Here is a 26,575-nt window from a genome sequence, read left to right as displayed (position 1 = left end):
AAGCAGCCTGTGAGCTCTCTGCGTCCAGCCCTTCTGCTCTGCTTTCAGGTCCTTGAACGCACCATGCTCCCTTCCACCTCAGGGCCTTTGTATGTGCGTTTCCCTCTGCCTAGAACACTCTTTCCCTTCTCCCGTACTTGCTAATGATAATGACAATAATAATAGCTAACATTTATTGAGCACTTAATATTTGCCAGGCAGTGTGCTAAGTATTTGACTGACAGTTTCTTATTTTATGCTCACAGCAACCCCTGAGTCAAGAGCCAGTGTTATTAACCACTACAGTGTAGTGTCCTGAGGATGTATTCTGGAGCCAGATCACTTGGGGTAACTCCCAGCTCTTCCACTCATTTGTGTGACCTGGGGCAAGTTGCTTCACTTTCTGGGCCTCAGTTTACCCATCTGTATTTGGGGATAGGAATAGCACTAGTACCATAAGGTAGCTATAATGAGAATTAAAAGGGTTATAACACCTGTAAAGTACTTAGAGCAGTGCCGAGCACATTGTAAATCCTATATAAGTGTTTAATTAAATAAAACCCTATTTCTCAGACAAGAAAACTGAGGCACAGAGAGGTTGTGCCTTGCTCAAGGTTACATGTTAACAAGAGGGTGATGATTTTTGAACTCAGGTTGACTGGGTCCAAGCCCATGCTTTTAAGCACTAAGCTGTATTCCTATCCCCTCTTCCCCTAGAGGGCAGATTAGATGTCACTTCCCCAGGGAAGCCTTCCCTGATAGCCCTGACTAGAGGAGGGCCCTGCTTCCTGCTCACAAAGTGCCTTGTGCCTCTCTTTCATGGCCCTTGTTATAGATGGTAATTACTTATACATATGTGTTCACTTAATTGCTATCTTTTCCTCTCAACTATAAAGCCTTTGAGGGTAGGGGCCACGTCTGTGCTGCTTCTTACTGTTTTCCCAGCATTATTACATTGCCTGACACATAGTAAGTGCTTAATAAATACTTATTCAATGGATGGGAGGCATATAGTGGTCCTTAGCATGGTTAGTAGTTACACAAAATAAACTCATGAAAACAGGTAAGAAGCTACTGTATAAGTAAAGATTGTGTTCTGTTGTGAGTGACAGAAAACATAAGATAGACGTTTGTAGCCTCTCTCACATAAAGGAAATTGATATATACCAGGGCTAGTATGGCATCTCCATGATCATCAGGAACCTAATTCCTTGTACTTTGTTGCTTTTCCATCCTCATATTGGAACTTCCACTTCATGTCCACAATGGCTGCTTGAGTTCCAGCCATCACGTCTGCATGTGGGAAGAGTGAAGGGGTAAGAAAGAGAGGGCAAAAGGTGGATGTCAATTATTTCTTAGAGAAGGCTCCCATAAACTGTCATATGACACTTTCCTTTATATCACATTGGTCAGGGCTTGGTCACAGGGCCGCACTTCATTACAAGAGAGGCTGGAAAATGTAGTCTGAATCCAGCTAGCCATATGACTAGATAAAAACCAGAGGTTCTATTACTTTGGGGTAACAGAAGGGTAGAGTGGATGTTGGGGAACAACTAGGTGTCTCTGCCACAGTCAGCAGTGACAGACATCCATCCTCTTAGGGCAGTGGAGAGGAGACGTGGCAAGCTGGCATGTCTTACTACATGTCAGCTATTGTCTTACTAATGCTGAAAAACAAATCGCTCCAAAGCTCGGTAGCTTAAAACAACAATCATTTATTCTCCCTTATGCTTCAACAAGTCAGCTAGAGTCAACTGATCCAGGAGGAGCTGGGCTGGACTTGGCTCTTCACTATGGGCTGGGCTCAGCTGTACTCCATGCGCCCCTCCCGGCCCCACCCCCCAACCCCGCGAAGGGTCAGCACCTACCTGGGGCAAGTTCTCACTGACATGAAAGCGGTTTTTGTTTTCAATTTTCAATTTTGAAATAATTATGTACTCACAGGAAATTGTGCAAAGATAGTACAGAGAGGTCCCATGTGCCCTGCGCCTAGTTTCTCCCAACAATTACATCTTAATTATAGTACAATATCGAAACCAGAATCTGACATTGGTACTATGTGTGTGTATAGTTCTGTGTCATTTTATCACGTGTAGATTATGTGACCACGACCACAGTCAAGATACAGAACTATTTCACCACGAAGGTCTCCCTCAATATCCCTTTATAGTCACACTCATCCTCCACTTCCACCATCCCTAACTCCTGGCAACCACTAATCTGCTCTCCATCTCTATAATTTTGTCATTTTAAGAATGTTATATAAATAGAATCACACAGTATGTGATCTTTTGAGATTGTCTTTTCCACTCACCATAATACCCTTGAGATCCACACGAGTTCTTGTGTGTGTCAATAGTTCAATCCTGTTTATTGCCGAGTTGAGTAGTGTTCCTTGGTATGGATGCACAATAGTTTGTTTAACCATTCACTTACTGAGGGGCATTTTGGTTGTTTCCAGTTTGGGGCTATTACATATAAAGTGCCTATGAACCATCGTGTAGAGAGTTTTGTGTGGACACAAGTTTTCATTTCTCTGGGATAAATGTCCAGGAGTGCCACTGCTGGGTCATATGGTTTAAGTATAGGTTTATTATTTAAGAAGCTGCCAAACTACCTCTGACTAGATGACTGTGAGAGATCTCTGCATCCTTGCCAGCATGTAATGTTGCCCCTATGTTTTATTTTAGCTGTTAATAGGTATGTAGCGCTATCTCATCCAGGTCTTAATTTGCATTTCCCTAATGGCTAGCTATATTGGACATCTTTTCATGCACTTATTGTCGCCTGTATATCCTCTGGTGAGATGTCTTTTGCCCATGTTTGCTTTTTTACTGTTTAGTTTTGAGAGTACTTTATGTGTTCTGTGTACGAATCCTTTGTGAGATATGTGATTTGCAAATAATTTCACTCCATCTGTAGCTTCTTTTCATTCTCCTAATAGCATCTTTTCAAAGCAAAAGCTTTGGATTTTGATCAAGTCCAATTTACCAGTTTTTTTTTCTTTTATGGATCATGCTTTTGGTGTTATATCTAGGAACTTTTCACCAAGCCCTAGGTCCTGAAGATTTTCTCCTACGTTTTCTTCTAAAAATTTTGTAGTTTTACATTTAAATTCTATGATCCCTTTTGAGTTAATTCTTCTATAACATGTGAGATTCAGGTTGAAGTTTATTTTTTGCATAAGGACGTCCAATTGCTCCAGCATCATTTGTTGAAAAGAATATCGTTCATCCACTGATTTTTATTTTTTTAATAACAGCGTTATTGGGATATAATCATATATACAATTCACCTATTTAAAGTATACAACTCAATGGTTTTTTGTATATTCACAGAGTTGTACAACCATCACCACAATCAATTTTAGAACATTTTCATCATCCCCTAAAAAATCTCCACACCTATTAGGAGTCACTCCCTCCCCCATAGCCCTTCTCACTCAGTCCCGGGCAATCATGAATCTCCTTTCTGTCTCTACAGATTTGCCTATTCTGGACATTTTATATAAATGGAATCATACAATATGTGGTCTTTTCTGTCTGGCTTCTCTCACTTAGCGTAATGTTTTCAAGTTCATTTTCTTGTAGCATGGATCAGTACTTAATTTCTTTTTATGGCCCGATGATATTCCATTGTATATATCACATTCCAAATATCACATACTATACCACATTTTATTTATCTATTCATCAGTTGAGGGACATTGGGGTTGTTTCCACATTTTGGCTATTATGAATAATGTTGCTATGAACATTCATGTACAAGTTTTTGTGTGGAAATATGTTTTCCATTCTCTCGTGTATATACCTAGATTTGGAGTCATAAACTCTTATGTTTAAAATTTTGAGGAGCTGCCAGACTACCATTGTACATTCTCACCAGCAGTGTATGAGGGTTCCAATCTCTTCACATCTTTACCAAGATTTGTTGTAATTTTTTTATAGCCATCCTATCATTGAATTCCTTTTGCATCTTTGTCAAAATCAGTTGGCCATACTCGTATGAGTCTATTTCTAGATTCTCTATTCTGTGTCATTGATTCATGTTTCTATCCTTCCATCAATGCCACATAGTCTTGATTACAGTAGCTATATAAGTCTTAAAATCAGGTAGAGTAATTCTTCCCACTTTATCCTTTTTCAGAATTGTGGTAGTTATCCTAGTTCCTTTATCTATCTGTATAAATTTTAGGATAATCTTGCCTAATCTACAAAAAGTCTTCCTGAGATTTTGATAGTAATTGTGTTAAACGTTTATTTCAATCTGTGGAGAACTGGTATCTTTGCTATGTTGAATATTCCAATCCATGAGCATGGTATGTCTCTTCATTTATTTAAATCTTCTTTGATTTCTTTTGTCAGCATTTTGTAGTTTTCAGCATACAAGTCCTGTACATGTTTTGTTAGATTTACACCTATGTATTTCATTCTTTTTTGGTGATTGTAAATGATATTATATTTCAGTTTCCCCATGTTCATAGCTAGCACATAGAAATACAATGGATTTTTGTACCTTGATCTTGTAACTTGTGACCTTGCTGAACTTACTTAATAGTTCTAGGAGGTTTTTTTGGTAGATACCTTGAATTTTTCTATATAGACAATCATGTCATCTGCAAATGGGGACAGTTTTATTTTTTCCTTTCTGATCTGTATGCCATTTATTTCCCTTTCTTGACTTATTGGGCTTCAGTCTTTACCAACAAATATGATATCAGCTGTAGGTTTTTTGTAGGTGTTATTTATTCACTTAGGAAACTGTTTTATTTATATAGCATGTTCATTTGCATATATTTATATGTACATATATATTTATATTGGAAGTTTATTTATTTATATAGGAAGTTGCCCTCTATTCCTAATTTTTGAGATTTAAAAAAAATAATATTGGGAGGACTTCTGTATATTTTTTTATTTTTAAATAAATTTATTTATTTTATTTATTTATTTTTGTCTGCATCGGGTCTTTGTTGCTATGCACAGGCTTTCTCTAGTTGCGGCGAGCAGGGGCTACTCTTCGTTGCAGTATGCGGGCTTCTCACTGTGGTAGCTTCTCTTGTGGAGCACGGCTCTAGGTGCGCGGGCTTCAGTAGTTGTGGCACATGGGCTCAGTAGTTGTGGCTCACGGCTCTAGAGCTCAGGCTCAGTAGCTGTGGCGCACAACTAAGTTGTGGCTTAGTTGTTCCTCGGCATGTGGGATCTTCCCGGACCAGGGCTCGAGCCCGTGTCCCCTGCATTGGCATGTGGATTCCTAACCACTGTGCCACCAGGGAAGTCCCTTGACAATTTTTACCATGAGTGGGTGTTGAATTTTGTTAAACGGGTTTTTTAAAAAATCAATTGATATGATCATATGACTACTTTTTTAGCCTGTGAATGTGGTGGGTTACACTGATTGAGTTTTGAACCAATCAAATATTGAACCAGCTTTGCATCCCTGGAATAAACTTCATTTGGTAATTGTGTATAATTTTTAAAATATGTTGATGTGGTCTATTTGCTAATGTTTTGTTAAGGATTTTTGCATCATATACTTGAGGGATATTGGTGTGTAGTTTTCTTTCTTTGTATTATCTTTATTTGGTTTGGGTATCAAGGTAATACCAGCTTCCTAAAATAAATTGGGAAGTGTTCCCTCCTTTTCTATTTTCCAGAAGAGGTTGTGTAGAATTGGTATTAATTTTTCTTTCAGGTGCAAGTGTATTTTAAGTCTGTGTTTGAAACTTGTCTGCTAATATCCCATTGGCCAAAACAAGTCACATGGCTGTGCCTGATGTCAAGGGTGGGGAAGAATGATCTACCTTCTGTATATTTCACCAGAACTAAGCTCTTCACTCCAGGCTGCAGGCACCCACAGGCCAGTGCAGGCTGGGCTTTTCTATAACCCATGTCTGCCTGACTGGGCCCTCCTGGGAAGGACTTTTGAAGATGCTGTCTGTATAATATTGATATACTTGATTTAAGCACAGCATATTAATCAAACTCCCAACGTACAAATGATACAAGGCCTTCCTTACTGAATCATCAGTGATCCAATTCCCAGACTCTGAGTTTAAAAGGTAGGATTTAATCTACTCAATTTGGTTGATTTTCATTTTTCCAACAATTTCATTCACCAGCCTCAGGGTGACTACTATGTTTATGTCCATGGGGGGCTCAGAAAAGTTTAGAACCTGGCCCCCAAAGACCTCTCCAGCCTCATTACCCTCACACTCCATCTCTAACCTTGTCCCTGCCCACGCATACACACCAGGTAGACTCATTTGCACCCCGGGTTCTTTGCACACGCTGCCCTCTGCCTGGAACGTGGTTCCCGCCATCTCTTCACATGGCCATCTCCACCTTAACCTTTGAGACTCAGCTCAAGGGGTGTGTCCTCCAGGAATACTTTGCTGACTTCCCAAGTCTGGAGGAGGGCTCTTCTCTGGGCCGTCCCAGCACTGCACTCCAGTGACCCAATCCTGGACTTGCCTCTTCACTTGTCCCTTTCTCCCCTGGACTGTGAGCCCCTGCAGGGCTAGAACTGAGTGGCTGTCTGGGTCCCCAGCACCCAGCCCGGGGCCCAGCCCAGAGCAGGCTCTCGGAAGTTGAGAGTTGAAGGCCTGAATGGCTGCAGGCTTGGTGTTCACAGCCCTCAGGCAGAGCCTCCGGAGTCCACCTAATGATATGTCACGGGTGAGAAACCCCCTTCCTGAGGCCTGGAGGGGTGTGCTAAAGGCACCTCTCTCTGTTCTTGCCAGCCCTCAGCTCCTCCCTCAGGGCTGTGACTACCCCTTAGGGAGGAGAACTCAGAGGACGCCCTGGAAGTGAAGGCATCCAGGGCACCTGCCCCAGGCAAGGCGTGGCCTTGAAGGTCAGGAAAGCCTTGCCTGGCATTCAGGGATCCGCTCAACGGAGCCTGAGCTTCCCTTTGAGACTCCCTTCCTGCTCTCCCAAATAAACTTCCCAGAGCCTCTCACTGTTCTGTTCAGCCTCCTCCCTCCTCCCTTTGCTTCTGCTGTTCCTGCCACCTGGAATATCTTTCCCTGTTTCTCTTTGCTTTGCCTGTTCTTCCAGGCCCTTCCTCCCAACCCACCGCAAGCCAAGTCTGCACTGAGCCTCTGCCCTTTGGGAATTAGAGCCGGCCTCGAATTTTCCACGAAATATTTTGTGGGTGTGAGCTTGGACCTCCCTGAGGGTGAGCTGGGAGCTGGCCAAGTTGGACTTCACCCAGAGTAGTGGCCAGGAAGAGGGGGACAGCTCCTGATCCCCGGAGGGAGATAAGCAGCTGGACCCCAGCACTCCGGTGGGGCTATTTTTAGCGGCTGGTTCCTGGCAGGCCTGGAGTGGTTTGGGCCTGGAGGGAGAACAATGGGCCACTGAGGCCAGGCGGAGGAGGGCGAATGACAGGGCTCAGAGGCAGGGGAACAGAGGTTGTCTGCCCCCCATGCTGACCGGCAGGAAAAGCTTCTAGGGCAAGCTATTTGTCAGACTTCCTGCAGAGCCAGGTGCAGGGCCAGCTGGGTGATTCCAGAAGACTGTCCTCATGAGCAGCACCACCACCATTTCTTGAGGCCTTTCTGTGGGCCGGACACCATGCTAAGCACCAGGCGTGCCGTCTCCTCTTTCTCAGCCTTGTCGTACAGACGTGGAAACTGAGGCCCGGCTCAGAGAGGTCAGTAACTTGCTCACACACAGCAATGAAGAGAAGCAGTAGAGGTTCAAACCCAGGTCCTCTCTGTCTCTCCTTCCAGAGGACGGGATGCTGCAGAGCCTTCCACTCCCAGCCCTCCTCGTCTCAGACCCTCCCTGGGCCCCGTGGGCTTTCCTGCCTAGTGGCTCTGACTCCATGAATGACCTCACGCACGTCACTCGCCTTCCTCGGGCCTCAGTTTACTCATCTGTAAAATGGAGGGGAGCCTTTCTCTCAGGGCTGTTGAGGGTTGACACAGAGGCCAGGTGGGTGCGCCACAGGTGGGCACCAAGGAGGGAGGAGACATGCATTTTCGGCGCTCTCCGCTTGCCAGCATTTGCTGACTGAATGAACCCATGGACCATAGTTCTGTTTATCTCGGGAGGTGTTCGCCCAGGAAATGCCCTCCAAACCTCTCAGGGTCTGGTGGGTACGAGGCCCCACGGGAGGGACAGGTCAGCTCTGTCCAGTGCTTTTGGGGAATTCACAGTCTGAAAGGGGAGACAGGCCCACGAACAGGCGACGACAGCACAGTGAGAGAGAGGCATCCAAACATCTGTGCCGGCTTCCTTGGGCTGCCCTAAGAGACTGGGGGAGTTTAACCAACAAAAATTTGTTTTCTCACAGTTCTGGAAGCCAGAAGTCCAAGGTCAAGGTGTCAGCAGGGTTGTTTCTCCTGGGCTTGCAGACAGCAGCAGCCTTCTCCCTTTGTCTTCGCATGGTCTTCCCTCTGTGTGCGTCTGGGTCTAAATTTCCTCTTCTGATAAGGACACTGGTACTACTGGATTCGGACCCACACTAATGACCTCATTTTAACTTCATCACCTCTTCAAAGGCCCTGTCGGCAAACACAGTCACATCCTGAGGTCCTGGGGGTTAGGACTTCAGGATAGGAATTTGGGGAGGCACAATTCAGCCCAGAGCAATGGCCATGTGAAATAACCGATGGCAGATGCCTTTGCACATCCGCAAAGAGTGAATCTGGCTCAGGTGGGGCCCCGCCGGGGTCTCCAAGGAGTCAACCAGACAAAGTTCTTCATCATAACAGGAAAAGGGGGAGGGGCTCTGAGTGGGGAGAGGGAAGAATTGCCAGAACCCTCCCAGAGGTCAGGTTCCCCCCCAACCCCCTCCAGCTAGTGAGACATTCTCTGGGGTGAGGGGTGGTTGACAAATTCCTGAGAATTACACAGCCTGACTCTGAATGTCGACTTGTTTTGTTCTCAGCACTGGAATTGCTCCCCGCTGTCTCCAAAAACGTCAGTAAACTCTGTTTTCCAAATGGACTCTGCACTGCAAGGCCTTTGGGATAAGGTGGGGGAGTAAGGTGCCCGCAGCTGGGACAGAGGGCAGCCGTAGCGCTGAGAGCAAGGAGGACCGATGAGTGGACATAAGACCTACCGAAATCCATGGGGACTGGGGGGAGGACATGCCAGGCTGCTGGGTGGGGACCGAAGTTACCTAGATAGGACGGCAGTGACAGGAGGATTGGGGGCCACCAGGTAGCTCTACTTGGGAAGAAGGCACCTACATTGGCCTGGAGGGGTGGGCATCAAGGAAGCCTTCCTGGAGGAGGTGAAGACTAAGGGGGGGTCTTTAAGTGTGAGTCAGAAATTGCCAGAGGAGAGCAATGGCATCTCAAGCACAGAATCCTGGGGGGACATAAGCCTCGTGTCTCTGCCGACTCTGGATCACGTCTTGCTAAGCAGTCCCCTGTGGGCCAGGCCCGGACTAAGCTCTTCCCACAGGTAACAAGACCAGGTGGCCATGTGGGACTGGCTGTAGCTGGTGTGAGGGGTGCAAGCTGAAGAGGTGCAGGAGAGAGAATAGCGGGTGCTGGCCAGACCAAGAGGGCCTGGAATGCTGGTTGGCATAAAGGACTTTTTGCCAATGGTGGGGAGGGGAGAGGCTTTGAGCAGAGGAGGGTCAAGTGAGATGTCTGATGGCGGTGGCCGGTGTAGGAAATCTCACACAGAGTGGAGAACAGGACCGTGGAACTCAGAGTGAGGCAGCCAAGAGGTCACAGAAGGCCACTCCAGGCCCGGTGGTTGGTGTGGCCGCCCAGTGGCATCTTGATAAATGGCCCGCCTGATCCAAGGAGGACTCCATGGTGGCTTTCCAAGAACTGCTGTTTCTCTTTCCTCTGCAGCTTCTCCTGGGGCCAGGAGGGGAGGCACCTTTGGACTGGTGAAGCCCTGCCATAAGTTGTTCTGACCAGGGCAGCCGGGGATGGGGACAGGACACGTGTCAGTCAAACGCCTCCCTGTGCCAGGCCTCTGTCAAGCGCTTCACACACCCACATGCAGTCCCCAACCACCCCAGGAGGCAGCCGTGGTTATCCCCATTTTACAGAGGAGGAAACTGAGGCTCGGGGAGGGAGGAGGACTTGCCCAAGGCCTCTAGGCTGGGAAGGCCTTGAATCTGGGACTTTCTGCCAGAAAAGCCCAGCTCCCTTTGGCCCCAGCTGGGCTGCCTCAGTTTCTAAGAAGTAGGGGGTGAGCCTCTAGCAATTCTTGCTGCCTGGGGATAGAGGGGCTACATGGGTATAAGGGTGCCTGGGCTGGCTGAGCTGCCAGGGAAGGATGGAGAGGTGGTCGGGGAAAGGCCCAGCCAATGTCCACCCACACCTGGCGCCAATTCTGGGCCTACACCTTTGCAGACATGAAAGAAGAGACTGTGGCTCTCATGGGCTAAAAGCTCACAGGTGTGCAAGCCGCTCCTGACGCCCCTGCCTGGTCCCCAAAGTCAAGAGCCTGCCTTCCTGTCTCTAGGGACTTTCTCTCCCCTCCTGGCTGCCAGGGGCCTGCCTTCACTTCTGTTTCCCCCGAGCCTGTTTCCTCCTCTGATGAAACGGGGTAATCATGCTCCTTTTTTTTTTTTTTTTTTCCTTTTTGCGGTACGCGGGCCTCTCACTGTTGTGGCCTCTCCCGCCGCGGAGCACAGGCTCCAGACGCGCAGGCCCAGCGGCCATGGCTCACGGGCCCAGCTGCTCCGCGGCACATGGGATCCTCCCGGACCGGGGCACGAACCCGTATCCCCTGCATCGGCAGGCGGACTCTCAACCACTGCGCCACCAGGGAGGCCCAATCATGCTCCTTTGATGGGTGGGTGGGAGAGGGAAACGAGGCCATGTTTGTACAGAGCCCAGGTCCCTGAGTGCCCGCTCTGGGCTCAGTTGCCAGGACCGCTGTGGGCTTTGCTTCTTGGCTCTGACCCTGAAGGCCAGCCCGCTGTGGGGAGGAGGCAGGAGGCTGGGCACCGGCTCCAACTCTCTGGGTGACACTGGGCTGCAGGCTTCTCTGAACTTGAGCTGTATTGCCTCCATCTCTTTGGACTGGGGGTTTTAGGACTGGGTGTCACCAGGGGCAAAGTTTAGTTCGGATGTTAGGGGCAGGGTCTGGTGGGGAGTAGGTCTGTAACATGGCCCCTTTCCTTTCAGCTGCTTTCTCTGTGTTGTGCTTTCCCTAACAAATTGCCCTGGAAAGATCTCGAAAAGGTGCCACTTAGAAAAGTGTGCCAGGGAACCCCTCCCCAGCATAGTCCCCATTCCAGATGTGCTTCTGGCCTGATCACGGCATCAAATACACACAATACACACAAAATGTATCAAACACACACATCACACACACACACCTCCCCCCCCATATAGAGCACACATCAAACACATCACACACACACCACACAAACCATACCACAAATATACACACTACACATGAACATACAAACAGAGCACATACACAGTACACATACACACACTCCACCACACATGTCACACACATAGACCATATTCACACACATCAAACACACACATACACCAGCAGAACTCTGGCGCATTTAGCATCTTTTGATTGAGAAAACGCATTTCAACAAAAGCTCTATGAGTTCAGTGATGCTTTGAAATGATTTGTATTTCGTTCATCCTGACAGTATCTTCAGACAATTGAAAACCAGCCATTGAAAGATGCAGCAAACACATTCTTCATTCTGGTCCCAGTTCCTATGGATCCAGGCAGCCCAGTGGGAACGCTGCACACCCCAGGCTCTGGGGTGTAAGCGTGGGGACCCCTGGTTCAGCCACCATTCAGCCACCCTCTTTCAGTGGGATTTTGCTCCGCTACTGTCCTTCGTCTGAGGCATGGCTTCCCTCTCTCCACATCACGGGCTCAAGGTTGTGCGCATGTGTGTGTGAATGCTGCTATGTCTATAAGCTCATAAACCACTGTCCTGCAGGATCCTCCTGCAGAGAAACTTCCCCGCCAGCTCCACCCAGAAGGCAGAGCAGATGGAAAATTGGAGCAAGCCCCCATCTCGGGTCAGGGAAGAAAATATTCTTTTTTCCCCTTCTCTCTAAAAATACGCCCAGGCCTTTTTTGAGCCTTGATGCAATAAAAACCAGCTGTGGCTCAGAACAGCCCCTGCAGCCTTTGCCTAGGGAGAAAGAAAACAAAAATAGCCACTGGAGGTGGGGTCAATGGCTGTGTCCAGGCGCCAGGCCCAGAAGCCAGCCACCTCCCACCTGGAATTGGGTCTCAAATGGGCACGGAAGCATCCCTGTTTGTTCGTCCTGGTGTGGGTTCAGGGAACCGGGGATCACTTAACCCTTCCTCTTTTAATGCTTGGGGCTGAGGATGGGAAGATGACAAGAGGTGGGTGTGACTTGGAGTCTGCTCCCAGCTACCTCCCCATCTCCTGGAGGAGCCAGATGGGCACTTGAGGTACCCAGAGTCAACCTAAGGGAGTCTTCTGGTAGCCTAGAGGAGAAGCGGCTGTGTCCAATTTGGGGAGAAGGAAAGTTTCCTAGAGCACGTGATATTTGGATGGCCTTAAAGGAGGGAGGCAAGCAAAGGTGTTCTAGGAGGAGGGACCAGAGAATCGGCAACGGCCTGGAGATGGGGCAGTGGTTACTGCATGGTGACCAGAATGTAAGGTAAAGGTGGGGGAACACAGGGAGATCAGCCTGGGGAGGTAGAATTGGACCTTATGCTAGGTGTTCTGTGGGGTGATAGGGAGCCATGGAAGGTGCTTGAGCAGAGGAGGGACTTGTCTAGAGTGGGGGCTGCTTGGAGGATATTTGGAGGGGAAGTCTGGTTGCGTAATTGGAGTTGAGGCTTTGTTGGAGAGTCCCTTAAAGAGGGAGCTGAATCTTCTAACTGGACTTCCTGGTACCCTGCCCATCCTAGGGCACAGACCCCTCTGGAGGAGAGTGTGGAGAGGTGCTAGGGATTTGGAGCCAGGAGATCTGGCTTCTAGCTCTGACTCTGATGTAGATTCATGGTCCTTGAATAGATCCTTGTCCTTCCTAGGCCTCTACTTTCCCACCTGCACAAAGGGGCTGTGAAGTCTTTACCTTTCCCTGGAATATCAGTGCTGGGCAGGCTTATGATGTCCTGAGGGACAGATAGGGAAGAGGTTGCCCGCAGTCCCCCAGCATGGCAGCTGGAGGGGGACCCAGGCACCCAGGGTCCCGGGTTCCAGGCTCTGGAGGAGGGCTTCCTGGTGTGGATTTGTGGCTTTGGGGGTCCACTGGGTCTGGCTCCTGTCCCCAGAAAGCTGCCACCCCCAGCAGCCCTGCCGCAGGTAAGAGGCCTGGGCTAGGGTCGGGGCTCAGGGGACTGCCATCCCCTCCTGGGGAAAGAGCTTCAAAAGGTGCCAAACAGGGACCCTCGTGTCATTGCGTCCCATTTCCATCATCGGCAACGCCGTGAGGATGGGTCTGTCACCCTTTTGCAGAAGACAAAACCGAGGCTCCAGAGGTGGACCGACTTACCCCCAGACTCACAGCAGATACAGAGCAGAGCTAGGATCTGAGCCCTTGTCTGGCTGCTCTGCCACGGGACCCTCTCCTTCCTCCCGCCCCCTGTTCCCCCAGCCAGACTCAAGCTCTTGCTCACCATCGGATCTCAGGGCCCCAGCTAGGCACACAGTGGGTGCTCAGGAAATGCTTGTGGGCTGGATGGTTGGATGGCTAGATGGATGGATGGCCTGGGGAGAAAATACAGGCTGGGCCAGCACCTCTTCATCCAAAGCACTTTCCTGAGCAGGAGAGATGCCCCTCTTTAGGCAGCCCCAATGCGAGGGCCCTTCAACATCCCCCAGTTCCCGTGCAGCGACCAAGGGAGGCCTGCTCTCCCTCGCCCTCCATGCCCAGCCCAGCAAGGTGAGTGGACACCAGGGCAGACACTTGGTGGTGGTCAGTAGTTACCTCAAGGCTGCTGGGGCTGCTAAGAGTGGTTGAGGACCCCTGAAAAATTACAAGATCAGCTAAAAGTCTGTTGGTTGCAGGCCATGCTGTTTCCTGGACCAACTCTCCCATTGGCCCTGGGTGACCCCTGACCGCAGTGTTTTCCGGAGCTTCTGAGCTGTGCCAGCTGCCTGGCAACAGCAGCCCCTGGAGGCGAGTGCTTCCTGGCACCGTGGGAGGTCTGCCATCCTCCTGGCCTGGGCTCCTCACAGAAGCTCCCCAGCCAGCACAGAATCCCCACCTTCCTCTGTCTTAGCCGGGACCCCTCCCACATGCCAAGACTTGGGTTTGTCTTGATACCCACCCCTCTCGCCTCCTCTGCAGCTTCTCGGAGACCCACGGCAACCTGGATTCCCGGAGAAATAATAATGATAAAGCCAGTGATATTTTCAGTACATGTCATAGAGCACTAAGGACCAGGAGCTGCGCTAAGTGCTTTGCATTCGCTATTCCTTTTAATCCTCACAATAAGCCTAAGAGCTAGCGAATTGTGCAGACTCCTCGCAAGAAACACATGGCCCAATCCAAGGATTTATTCGGTGGGTCTCAAACTTGTGTGCACATTGGAATCATCAGGGAGGCATCAAAACTCTGGTGCTCGAGTCCTACCTGAAGGGGGTGTGATTTAATTGGTCTGGGGTGTTGGCCTGGGCTTTGGAATTTTTAAAAGACCCCAGAAGAGTCTAATGTGCAGGCCAGTATGGAAACCAACAGTTTTCGTGAGGAGAGTTTAGTGAAGGGACATTTTTTTTTCAAAGAGCTTTATTGAGGTGTAGTAAACACACACTCAGCCCCACATATTTCAAATATATACTTTGATAAGTTTGTTTCTTTTTTTTACCATCAATCATTTCTAAGCGAACAGTTCAGTAATGCTAAGTATATTCACATCGTTGTGCAACGAATCTCCAGAACTTTTTCATCTTGCAAAAATGAAATTCTGTGCCCATTAAGCAGCTTCTCTCCATTTCCCACCCCCTCTCACCCTGGCAGCCATCACTCTACTTTCTGTCTCTGTGACTTTACCTGCTCTAGGCACCCCATGTAAGTGGAATCATACAGGATTTGTCTTCTTGTGACTGGCTTATTTCACTTACCATGATGTCTTCAAGGTCCATCCATGCGTGTCCGAATTTCCTTCCTTTTAAGACTGAATAATATTCCATTGTATGTGTACGCCACATTTTGCTTATTTGTTCATCCATGAATGGACGCTTGGGATGCTTCCACGTTTTGGCTACCGTGAATAATGTTGCTATGAACATGGGTGTACAAATATTTCTTTGAGAAATTGCTTTCAGTTCTTTGGGATATATACCCAGAGGTGGGATTGCTGGATCATATGGTAATTCTATTTTGAATTTTTTGAGGAACTACCGTACTGTTTTCCATAGTGGCTGTACCGTTTTACATTCCCATTTAATAGTGCACAAAGTTTCCAATTTCTCCACATCCTCACCAGCACTTGTTATTTTCTGTTTCTGTTTTTGTTTTTGTTTTTTGACAGTGGCCATCCTAAAGGATGTGAGGCGCTATCTCATTGTGGTTTTGATTTGCATTTCTCTAACGATTAGTGATGTGGAGCATCTTCTCATGTGCTTGTTGGGCATTTGTATATCATCTTGGGAGAATAATGTAAGGATTTTTTTACTGAAGTGTTACCAAGAGGTTAAAAGACCCAGTAGGAGATGATGACAACTCAGAGACCAGCCACAGCAGGAAGCCGGAAGCACCGTTAGGCCTGAAGGGGCAAGAGGCGGACATCGTGTTACCATAACCCACCAGAGCAGGAGGTGTGGACAGGAGTGGTGATCCTGGGAGGGGGACACAGCCACAGCCAGGACTGTGGCCCAGCAGAGGGAGCATGGACATCCCCTGATTTCTCTCTCCTCCTTCCCACTCTTGGATCTCTAGCCTGGTGGGGTCAGCCTCCTGGAGAACTGGGCGGGGAGAGGGGAGAAAGAATCTAGGGGGCAAAGGGCAGGGCACACTGAGTTACTGCCCCCCGACCCCCTCAAAGAGGTATATATTGCTAACTCCATTTTATAGTTGAGGAAACTGAGTCAAGTGTGGCCCAGCTTGGAGGCTGTCATACCAATATGCGAGCCCTGGTCTAGGTGATGCCAGCCTGAGTATTCTAACCATTAGACTTCACTGCCTCCCAGCAGGGCTCAGTGCACTAGGGGCGGCATGCTCCTTCAGCCAAGGTACCAGACCCTCTCTTGAGCTTGACCAGGGCTGATCTGGCTCTTTCTCCCTCCTTCCTCTTCCACTGAGAAAGCAACAGGGTTGAATGGTGATTCTGTTCTTTTTTTTTTTTTTTTTTTTTTTTTTTTTTTTTTTTTGTGGTACGCGGGCCTCTCACTGCTGTGGCCTCTCCCATTGTGGAGCACAGGCTCCAAATGCGCAGGCTCAGCAGCCATGGCTCACGGGCCCAGCCGCTCCACGGCATGTGGGATCCTCCCGGACCGGGGCACGAACCTGTGTCCCTTGCATCGGCAGGCGGACTCTCAACCACTGCGCCACCAGGGAAGCCTGGTGATTCTGTTCTTGATGGAGGTGGGAGCAGGAAGGGAACTGTCATCGGCTAAAGACCCCCAGCTCTGCCGAGCTCTGCCCCACGTGGTGTCGTAACCTGGGCTTGTTCTGGAGCCACCAAATCCTAGAGCTGAAAGAGATCCTCCAGCCTCTCTGCATGAAACTTCTCCTTGTCCAGAAGAAGAAGCTGACGCCCTGTCCTCATGGCTGGGCCTAGAGCCCAGGCTTCCTGACTGTGGTCCCTGGGCTCCTCCAGGGTAGCTGAGCCCACTCTGCTCATCAGAGCTGCTCTTTACGTCTCCCTCACCTCCCGGGGACCCACAGGTGGAAAGATGCTGGATTGTGGGCCATTCTCATTCAGGCATTACAGCAGGCTCCCCTGGGCTGCTATTTCCAGCACTCTGCTGGTTCAGGATGTTCTACCAAACTCCAGACCAAGAAAGAAATTGGGTTGGTGGGTGAGACAGGTGCCCGGTCCTGCAGGAAGAGAGTCTGTTTTCAAACACTTTGGTGGCTGCCGTGGCCTCTGTGTGGCCCAGTTGGGCAGGGTGGCCACTTTCCTCTTCTTCCAGCCCCCAGCCCTGGGCTCCTGTGTGTGTGTGGGAACTCCCTTGTGCACCTGCAGCCCAGAGTCCCCCTGAGACTTGAGCTGGAAGAGTCGCAGGGTCTTGGATTCTCCCAACAGGAAGGGCTCCTGGCAACACCCAGGTCTGGTCTCTCACTGTAGAGATAGGAGGACTGAAGTCCAGAGAAGTTGAGGAACTTGTCCGGGGTTATCCTGAGATGCATGAAGTTGCTGGATGCCAGCGCTGCTGGTGGTTGGCACGCTCCAAGCCCTTTCTTCCCCCCGCTTCCCTAGAGCTCTGCTTGGCAACCACCCGCTACTTGCATTTTTGCAAAGTGATGTCATCTGCAGATAATGGTTTTTCCGTTTCTGTTGGAGCAGGAGTTCCAGATATTGTGCTTTGGGGGAGGGGCCCAGGAGAGCTGATTGTCTACCCCTCAGGCATGGAGGGGGGCTGGGTAGACCCCCTCAATCCTCCCATAGGCATGTCTAAGCTGCTGAAGGCAGACCCGTGGTCTCAGGCCTCCTGGTCTCCCAAGTCCTGAATGACCAAAACTGTGAGAGCCCCAGAGACGGGCCTCCTTACCTCTTCCTTGTACAGATGGGACTCTGAGGCCCAGAGAGGGCAGGGCCTTGCCCAAGCTCACACAGCATTTTGAGGCAAACCTGGACTCACACCCAGACTTCTAACATCCTGAGCCACTTGCCCATAGTTCAAGGTCTCCCAACCTCAGCACTATTGACATTTTGGGCAAGGGGTGAGGGGTGGTTGTCCTATGTGTTGTAGGATGTTTAGCAGCGTCTCTGGCCTCTACCCACTAGATGCAAGTTACCCTCCTCCCCGAAGCTGTGACAACCAAAAACGCATCCAGCTATTGCCAAATGTCCCTTCCCGCCCCCAGGAGAGAGCAAGATTGTCCTCTTTTGAAAACCACTGTCATAACTGTGGTACCTGGCAGCAAGCTCTTATTCCACCACCCTCCATTTTTAGATTTTTTTGGGGGGGTGGTGGGGGTGGTGTAATAGGAGATGCTGGGGAAAATTCCTTTTGTCCCCAGGAAGAAAGTAACCCTCCACCTCCAGAGCCCTTTAGCCACCACCGTTGGCAGGAGAGGGTTCTTGAATCCGAAGCCCAAAAGGCGCTTTGTCTACGGACCTGACTCCATGCGAGACACCTTCAGGATGTTAAGGCAGCACTGGAGGGGGCTGCGAGGGGCTGGCCAGGGTCCAGGACCTCCTCCTGGCTGGGAACACTGCTTCCTCTGATCACTTTTCTTGGAGCAAAACTGCCGATTTATTTTCTTGGGGAAATAAAAATAAATGCTGGCTTTTGTAATCCCATCCCCAATCCCATCTGGAAAAATCAGTCTCACAGAGCTTGGCTGCCCAAACTCTGAGGGCTGTGTCTGGCAGAACCTGGAGTCACGATGGCCGCTTGAACATCGGAACAGGCACAGCTGACATTTCCTTTCCTGTTACAAGTTTCCTTGGAATGTTAGCAGCCCTGGGAGGCAGTCCGTGGGCAGGCGGAATTTGGTGGAAAGGAGCCCTGGACAGGCCAGAGGCCAGCTCAGCTTCTGACTTGCTGTGTGACTTCAAGTCTTGGTTCTTTTCCTCTCTGGGCCTTGACTTCCCCATCTGTGAAGTGGGACGAGGAGTGTTTCTCAACATGTGGTCCACGGACCACATGCATCAGAATCACTTAGGGAATGTGTTTAAGATTCCTCCCCCAGATGTCCTAAAGTTTTATGAGCTTCCAATTGATTTCAATGTGCTTACTTTTTGGGACCCACTGCCCCAAAGACCCAAGGGATTTTCCCTCCGAGTCTTAAATTTGAACACACTACAGTTTTGCACGGTCTCCTTTTCCCCCTTATAACCACGTACGAGGGTCTCTCCTGAGGCGAGAGGGTAAAATTATGTAGTGGTTCGGCACTGGACATCGCTCCTGAAAATCATCTGCTTTCAAGCTCTTGGCAATGTCCCTGAGGTCCCCCATCCAACTGAAGTCACTGTTAAAGCACTTTATTCCTACAATGATGAAACTCTAGCTGCTAGTTATAGAGTTTGGTTTCAAAATTGTTCCATTTATTATTTTCGTTGGATTGGCTTGTAAACCCTTGTATAGTCATACATCAATTATAACTGCATTATTCCATAAGACTGCATTTTCCAGACGAGGTTTATTCCTTCTGTGAAAAATTAAAAAAAATTTTTTTCTTCCTTTTTATATTAAATGGAAGTCTTTCACAATGTGTTGCCTATTTATACCATCTTAAATGGACGTCAGGGAACATAAATTTGGTTTTGTTTTTTTTTTTTTTGCTTTTAAAATTTCATTTATTTAGTATCAAGGAACATATGTCCACGTTAACAATTTCTGACCATACAATGAAAGTACTAATATTAGCTAGTGTTGACCATTGTTCCAAGAGCTTTACATTTACCACAATGTAAAGCTTCACAATAATCCTCCAAAGAAGGTAGTTTTGGTATTGTTCTCATTTTGCAGATGAGGAAACAGAGGTTCAGACTAAAAAACATTGGCAAGATCAAACAACTAGGATGGGGGGAAGTCAGGATTTGAACCTGGGTAATCCAGCTCCAGTGTGTTAACCATTGAGGGAACATAAGTTTGCTCTTTCTTGATGCCCAAGGGCTGTCACTGTGAACTTCAACTATTGTATGCATGATGCTTGTACGGACTCCTAAATTGTGCAGTTGCTTGGCCGGGCCACAGAAAGTCGCCCAAGATGCTAAATCTCTGTGTTTGTTTTTAAAAGTTTTGTTTTGCTTTTATGTTTATGTTTTAAAACATTTCTTCTTCACAGCATGGTCATGATGATGCCCTCTAGTGGAAAACCAATAACCCATGTGTGTTAAAATTGTTTGTATTGTTAGAGTTGATAAACAACAAATGAGAAGATTCTCAGATGAGTTAAGGGCATGAACTTTTTCCTTTTATTTTGGCAGCTGGGAGATGGGGGTAGTTTTTTCTTTGTAAATTTAAAGCCCAGTTCCAGATGCCTCTGATAGTTTTCTGGATAAATGAGGAGTTCGTGTAGATAAATTTTTCCATGTAACGAATTTACATTCCAGGTGTATTTGTTTTGCTTCTGAATTAGAGATGCTTTGATTTCCTCCTTATCCACACCCTGTTCTTGGTGCAGCTGCTCCACCCCTAGCCTATGACACATGACCCGGCTCACTGGCCCACTTGATGTCGCTTGGGACACTCAGATTCTCTGGCCAGGAGATTTGCAACTAGGATTCAAAACTGGAAAAAGTCACCTGTGGGGAGCTGAGCTTGTAGGCCATGGGACTCAGGGACTAAGACCATGATGGCGAGCTGCTCACTTGGGTCATGGGCAAGTCCAGAGTGAGCCCAGAAGCTAGGCTGTGGAAATCCCCTGAGCAGAGATGTAGGGTGTGAGGTATCTGTGTGTGTGTGTGCGTGTGTGTGGTAGTGGTGGAGAAGCACAAGGGTCCCAAGGCCCTGAAAGGGGGGTTTGCTCTGGTCACGTCACAGAAAACCAGGGCCCTGACAGAGCCCTGGCCTCTCTCTGCATCTGGGAGACTGAGACCTTGGGAGAGGCAGAGACTGACCCAAGGTCACCTAGAGGGGATGTGGCTAAGGTGGACTTGAACTCTGCAATGCTTGTTCTGCTTTCGTATCTGGGCAACTGGTTCAGAGGATGGACAGGCCATGTCTCCCCTGTCTCTTCTGCCACATTCTCTTCTGCTGGGAATCTGAGTACGAGGCAGATGTCGGCATGGCATGATTTGCTCCAAATGTCTCCCCAACAGCTGGTTACAGTATCTAAAATCCCACCATCTTCCATTTCCAGAAGTAGCCCTGGGCAAGTGCACACCATGCATCTTGTTCACAGGAAAGCTTAATTAATGATTTGAAAGGCCCAGGGTAAGGAAACTCACACTTATTGAAACCTCAGGCAACTTATACCCAGCCCACAGCACTAGGAAGGTAGCCCAATCGCTCCCATTTTACAGGGGAGGAAGCTGAGGCTCAGAGACGTGAGGTGACTTGCCCAGGGTCACACAGCAAGTCAGGAGCAGGGCTCAAATCTGCTTCCAGAGCCCAGGCTCCCTGCTCGAAAGAGCACAGGTACTGAGTTCTGGAGCCAAGGATAGGCTGAGGTGTCGGGCAGGTTATGAGGTGAACTTGTCTCACAGAATCATTCAGTAGGAATTGTCTGGGCCTTGGAATTAGAGCCATCTGACTCTATAGCCTTGGACTCCTTTTTGGGCCTCAATTCCCTCACCTCCAAAGGAAGGTAGGACTGGATGTTCCCTGTGATCCCAGAGAACTCTGTGGGCTGAGAGTGGGACTAGGCTCTGGAGCCTGAATCGGAGAGACCTAGAGGCAGTAGCTGACACACTGCCCATGGTCCAGATTCCAAGGGACTGGACAGTAAGAGCATGGATGCTGGAGCTCAACAAGCTCGCTTCAAATCCTCCTGCTCCACTCATTACTACCATGTGGGCTCAAGGAGGTTAAATTAATGGCTCCAGCCTCAGTTTCCTCATCTATAAAATGGGGATAATAATAGTATCTACTCCATAGTAAGGATTAAATAGGTTAATACACGTTCAGTCAGAACAGCACTTGGCACTAGGAAGTTTTCAAGGTGTGTTAATTCCTGCTTCCACGCCCCACACCCACACTCTTTTTTTTTTTTTTTGCGGTACGCGGGCCTCTCACTGTTGTGGCCTCTCCTGTTGTGGAGCACAGGCTCCGGACGCGCAGGCTCAGCAGCCATGGCTCACGGGCCCAGCCGCTCCGCGGCATGTGGGATCTTCCCGGACCGGGGCACGAACCCGTGTCCCCTGCATCGGCAGGCGGACTCTAAACCACTGCGCCACCAGGGAAGCCCCACACCCACACTCTTGGGGGTTAGAAGGTTTAAACGTCCAGTCTTGCTGAACATCGACCTCCTCCCAGATGCGGTGGCAACCCTGAGATGCAGCAGCTGGTCCCCGTAGGCCTGTTTCCTGGTCAGAGTGAGTCCATGTTCACTCAGATGTGACACATGGCCTGGCCACCCCCACTGGGACCGCAGGCAGCCAGTCCTGGGCTAAAAATAGTGTTTTCATGAATGGAGCCAGGCAGGGCCGTTCTGGGACCCACAATTAGCGCTTGTGTTAAAACCCAGTCTCAGACTCTTCGGCCCTGACCCTCAGCCCTGCCCCTTCTGTGCTGCTGCTTGGGGGAGACTACTCAGGGTTGGGGGAGACTACTCAGGGTTAGGGGAGTCTGTGTGGTCAGGGAGGGGCCTCGGGGAGGGGAGGAGTGCAGTGGTGGGTCCTCTAACAGGTAAAGGGTGCAATTTCTCTGTAACTTTGAGAGGTAGGAAGGAAAATCTCCCTTGATATGGAGGAAACGGAAGTTTTCAGAGTTCACAGACAGGGGGGTATACAGCCAAATTCGGGCTCTGGATTTGTGTTCCAGTCCCAAGTCTCTTCCCTTCCACCTGCTGCTGCCATGGCATAGCCCACTGGGGAGGGATCCTGACTGGGGTGAGGGCTGGCCTGAGCAGACTTTCCTCTCTCCCTGAGAGAAGGTGTGGTCATCTCATGAGGATCAGGGTCAACCAGGAGGGTCCAGCTCAGTGAGCAGCAGAAGCAGAGCTGAAGCTGAGCTGTAGGCGACCCGGCGGAGCGTGAGGAGGGCCAGGCCCGGAGCGGGCAGGCGGAGCAGCAGGTCCCGGCCCACAGGAAGCCGAGGCGGGCATCCGTGTGGCGTGACCCGGGCGCGGCTGGCAGCGGGGAGCCTGTAAGAGGCAGGGTAGGAGCTCAGGGCCCCCAACGGGGATGAAGCCTGGCCATGCCGCGGCCCTGCTAAAGGTCCTTCCAGGGCTCCGTACTGCTTGGTCATCTGTCCCCCACGAGACTGTGAGCTTTCTGAGGGCCCAGCGCTTCAGAATAGGTGAGCAGTGCTCGCTTCGGCAGCACATACACTAAAATTGGAACGATACAGAGACGATTAGCATGGCGCCTGCGCAAGGATGACGCGCAAATCATGAAGCGTTCCATATTTTTTAAAGCAATTATACTCCAATAAAGATGTTAAAAAAAAAAAAAAGAATAAGTGAGCAGATGGGACTTTTGGCCCGGGACCCCAGACAACACTGACCTTTCCTAGAGAAGGACTGGGGGTCCTGAGGGGGTGGAGAAGGACGAAGGTCCAGCTTAGTCTGCTCAGGGACTTCTTCGGCTCCTTGTCAAGGAGAACACTCAGAACCCAGAAAACACCGTCCCCTCCCCTGACCCTCAGGGATAGCCATGCCCAAAGAGGGGTGACCACAGCCCCTGCCGGAGAAAAATCAAGAGATGAAGTTGGTGGTCGTGCTCTGTCCAAGTTCCTCAAGTTCGATTCTGCGTTGACCCAAAGTGGGTTTGGGGTGGGAAGGTGGCTTTTAGAACTCGGGGAGCAGAGGTCTTTGGAACTTCGAGAATCTTGGGAACTTTCAAGCTTTCAGAGTCTTTAGAAGTCTTCAAATCTTGGAAATTTTAGAACCGTTGGAATCTTAAAATCTGGAGCACTTTTAAGATCTTGGACTCTTGACATTCTGGAATGTAGAGGGATTTAAACTGGGGGGTTCTTCTTCTGTTTTCCATTTTTTGTCTTTTTGGCCATGCCGCGCAGCTTGTGGGATCTTAGTTCCCCGACCAGGCATCAAAGCTGGGCCCTCAGGAGTGAAAGCACGGAGTCCTAACCACTGGACCGCCAGGGTGTTCCCAAACTGGGGTGTTCTGATCTTGGAGTGGAAAGTGCCTTTTTGGTGTAGGGATGGACGCTCACCCGCAGACCTGATCCCACCTGTCCTCAGAGCCCAGTGTTTCAAATATCCTGGTCTTGTGTAGGCAGGCTGAGTAACCCCCAGTTGCCCAGACGCTTCTGTCAACTGCCATGTCCATTCCCAGCCTGAGCAGCTTACACATGGGCCACCACACACTACTCTGAGCCATCCTTCCACCTTGGCCAGGGCTGCCTGGACCAAAGTGGGTGTTTGACCCAAGAGCAGCCGATCCTGAAGTTGGCACATGGCCGGAGAAGTGGTCAGTATGGTATAATAAAAAAGTTAATATTTGGTCTTAGTCCCTGCTTCCTGGCCCAGAGGTCCTAAATCCCTTGAAATTTATTGTCTTTGGTATGCTAATGAGATGACCCATGGCGAGACCCTAGATAGGTTCAGGATGGGGCTGGCTGTCCTCACCCCCACTTCAACCTCCTGGGAGGGGAGAGAGGCTGGAGATTGAATTCAATCACCAATGGCCAAGGATTAAATCTATCATGCCTATATAATGAAACTTGAATAAAAACATCCTAAACAACAGAGTTTGGAGAACTTCTTAGTTGGTGAATAGATCGACTTGCTGGGAGGGTGGTGTGCCCTGAGAGGGCTGGATGCTCTGTGAAATCCCACTCCCCACCCCGTCCCCGCCATACTTAGTCCTCTTCCAGTTGGCTGCTTCTGAGTCGTATCCTTTATAATAAATCGGTAATAGTAAAGCATGTTCCCGAGTTTTGTGAGTTGTTCTAGCAAATTATGGAACCTGAGAAGGGGGTTGTGAGAACCCCAGAATTCATAGCCTCAATCCCAGGTTGTCCCTGGGACTCGTGACCGACATCTGAAGTGGAGAGAGTCTTGTGGGACTGAGCCCTAAACCTGTGGGTTCTGTACTAACTCGGCGAGTTAGTGTGAAATTGAATTGTTGGACCCCCAGTTGGTGTCAAAGAATCAGAGCCTGTGTATGAGCGTCCATTTAATCCAGGGCCTGTCCTAGTGGGGACTTCCAAACCAATCAAGTCCTCTCGTAGGGGGACATTGAGTATAAGCTGAGAAGTTGGGAGTGAGAGCCAAAGCCGAGATACAGGAAGGAAAGAGGAACTCTGGGGCTGCAGAGGGTGTGCGCTCATGGGAGCCATAAGCAGGAGATACCACGAGGAGGCAGAGACCACAAAGAAACAGAAACCCTGAGACGGAGAGGATGCAGTAGGTGACAGTGGTCGGTGGAGGAAGAGGCAGAGAGGGGCTGAGAAGCCTCCACAGGCGGGCACCAGCGCAGGCTACTGCAGGAGACAAAGGACCCGGATCCAAACAACCCTCCAGTTCTCCAAAGAGCTTTCCAGACTCCAGAGCCCTGGCTGAGCTGCAGTGGAGATGCTGTTTTCCTCATTTCCTTGTGTATCCTGATTGCTGGAAGTGACCTGGCAGGGTCTCTGCTCTTTACATGCATCTCACGTTCCAGGCACATGGGCCTCAACCTGGCTCAGGAATCCCTGGCCCCATCTTGTAGAGAGGAAACTTGGATGTGGGAGAAAGCTGTGGGAAAACATGGAAAATCCTCAGCCCGAGCGGATGGGGCAGCTACCAAGAACAGGGGAGCTGGGTGAGCACAAAGGGAGGTGGTGGGTACAGCTCAGATGCAGGAGCCAAGAAGCCCAGATCTGACTCTGAATCACCAGAGGACCCTGAACAAATCCCACACCCCCTCTGGGCCTCAGTTTCCCCATCTGAAAAAGTAGGTGATTTCTACGCCCCATTCCAGCGTGAATGTTTGGTGAATTGGTGACACGAGAGGCAACAATCATCTTAAAAAAAAAATCTGGAATCTTAAAAACCCATTAGGCAATAAATATTGTCATCATTTGCTTAAGAAACACAACATCAAAAATTTAAGATGATCAATACAATTTTATTTTTTAAATCTGAAGTGAAAAGCTGCACAAGACCAGGATATTTGAAACACTGGACTCCGAGGGCAGGTGGGAAGAGAGGGATCAGGTCTGCGGGTGAGCGTCCATCCCTACACCAAAAAGGCACTTTCCACTCCAAGATCAGAACACCCCAGTTTGGGAACACCCTGGCGGTCCAGTGGTTAGGACTCCGTGCTTTCACTCCTGAGGGCCCAGCTTTGATGCCTGGTCGGGGAACTAAGATCCCACAAGCTGCGCGGCATGGCCAAAAAGACAAAAAATGGAAAACAGAAGAAGAACCCCCCAGTTTAAATCCCTCTACATTCCAGAATGTCAAGAGTCCAAGATCTTAAAAGTGCTCCAGATTTTAAGATTCCAACGGTTCTAAAATTTCCAAGATTTGAAGACTTCTAAAGACTCTGAAAGCTTGAAAGTTCCCAAGATTCTCGAAGTTCCAAAGACCTCTGCTCCCCGAGTTCTAAAAGCCACCTTCCCACCCCAAACCCACTTTGGGTCAACGCAGAATCGAACTTGAGGAACTTGGACAGAGCACGACCACCAACTTCATCTCTTGATTTTTCTCCGGCAGGGGCTGTGGTCACCCCTCTTTGGGCATGGCTATCCCTGAGGGTCAGGGGAGGGGACGGTGTTTTCTGGGTTCTGAGTGTTCTCCTTGACAAGGAGCCGAAGAAGTCCCTGAGCAGACTAAGCTGGACCTTCGTCCTTCTCCACCCCCTCAGGACCCCCAGTCCTTCTCTAGGAAAGGTCAGTGTTGTCTGGGGTCCCGGGCCAAAAGTCCCATCTGCTCACTTATTCTTTTTTTTTTTTTTAACATCTTTATTGGAGTATAATTGCTTTA

At 49.4% G+C, this 26,575-nt stretch overlaps 1 non-coding gene across 1 annotated transcript; it reads left to right on the top strand.

The window, feature by feature from the left end:
• The first annotated feature begins 22,948 nt into the window (after nucleotides 1-22,948).
• On the top strand, nucleotides 22,949-23,054 carry LOC132492855 (U6 spliceosomal RNA). The gene has a single exon (XR_009532910.1). It is a non-coding gene; the product is annotated as a U6 spliceosomal RNA (small nuclear RNA).
• The last annotated feature ends 3,521 nt before the right edge of the window (nucleotides 23,055-26,575 follow it).

Source organism: Mesoplodon densirostris, chromosome 6 (genome assembly GCF_025265405.1).
Source record: "Mesoplodon densirostris isolate mMesDen1 chromosome 6, mMesDen1 primary haplotype, whole genome shotgun sequence".
Classification (NCBI taxonomy): domain Eukaryota; kingdom Metazoa; phylum Chordata; class Mammalia; order Artiodactyla; family Ziphiidae; genus Mesoplodon; species Mesoplodon densirostris.
The sequence above is the reverse complement of the archived record's forward strand: the minus strand, read 5'-3'. Positions and strand labels throughout refer to the sequence as shown.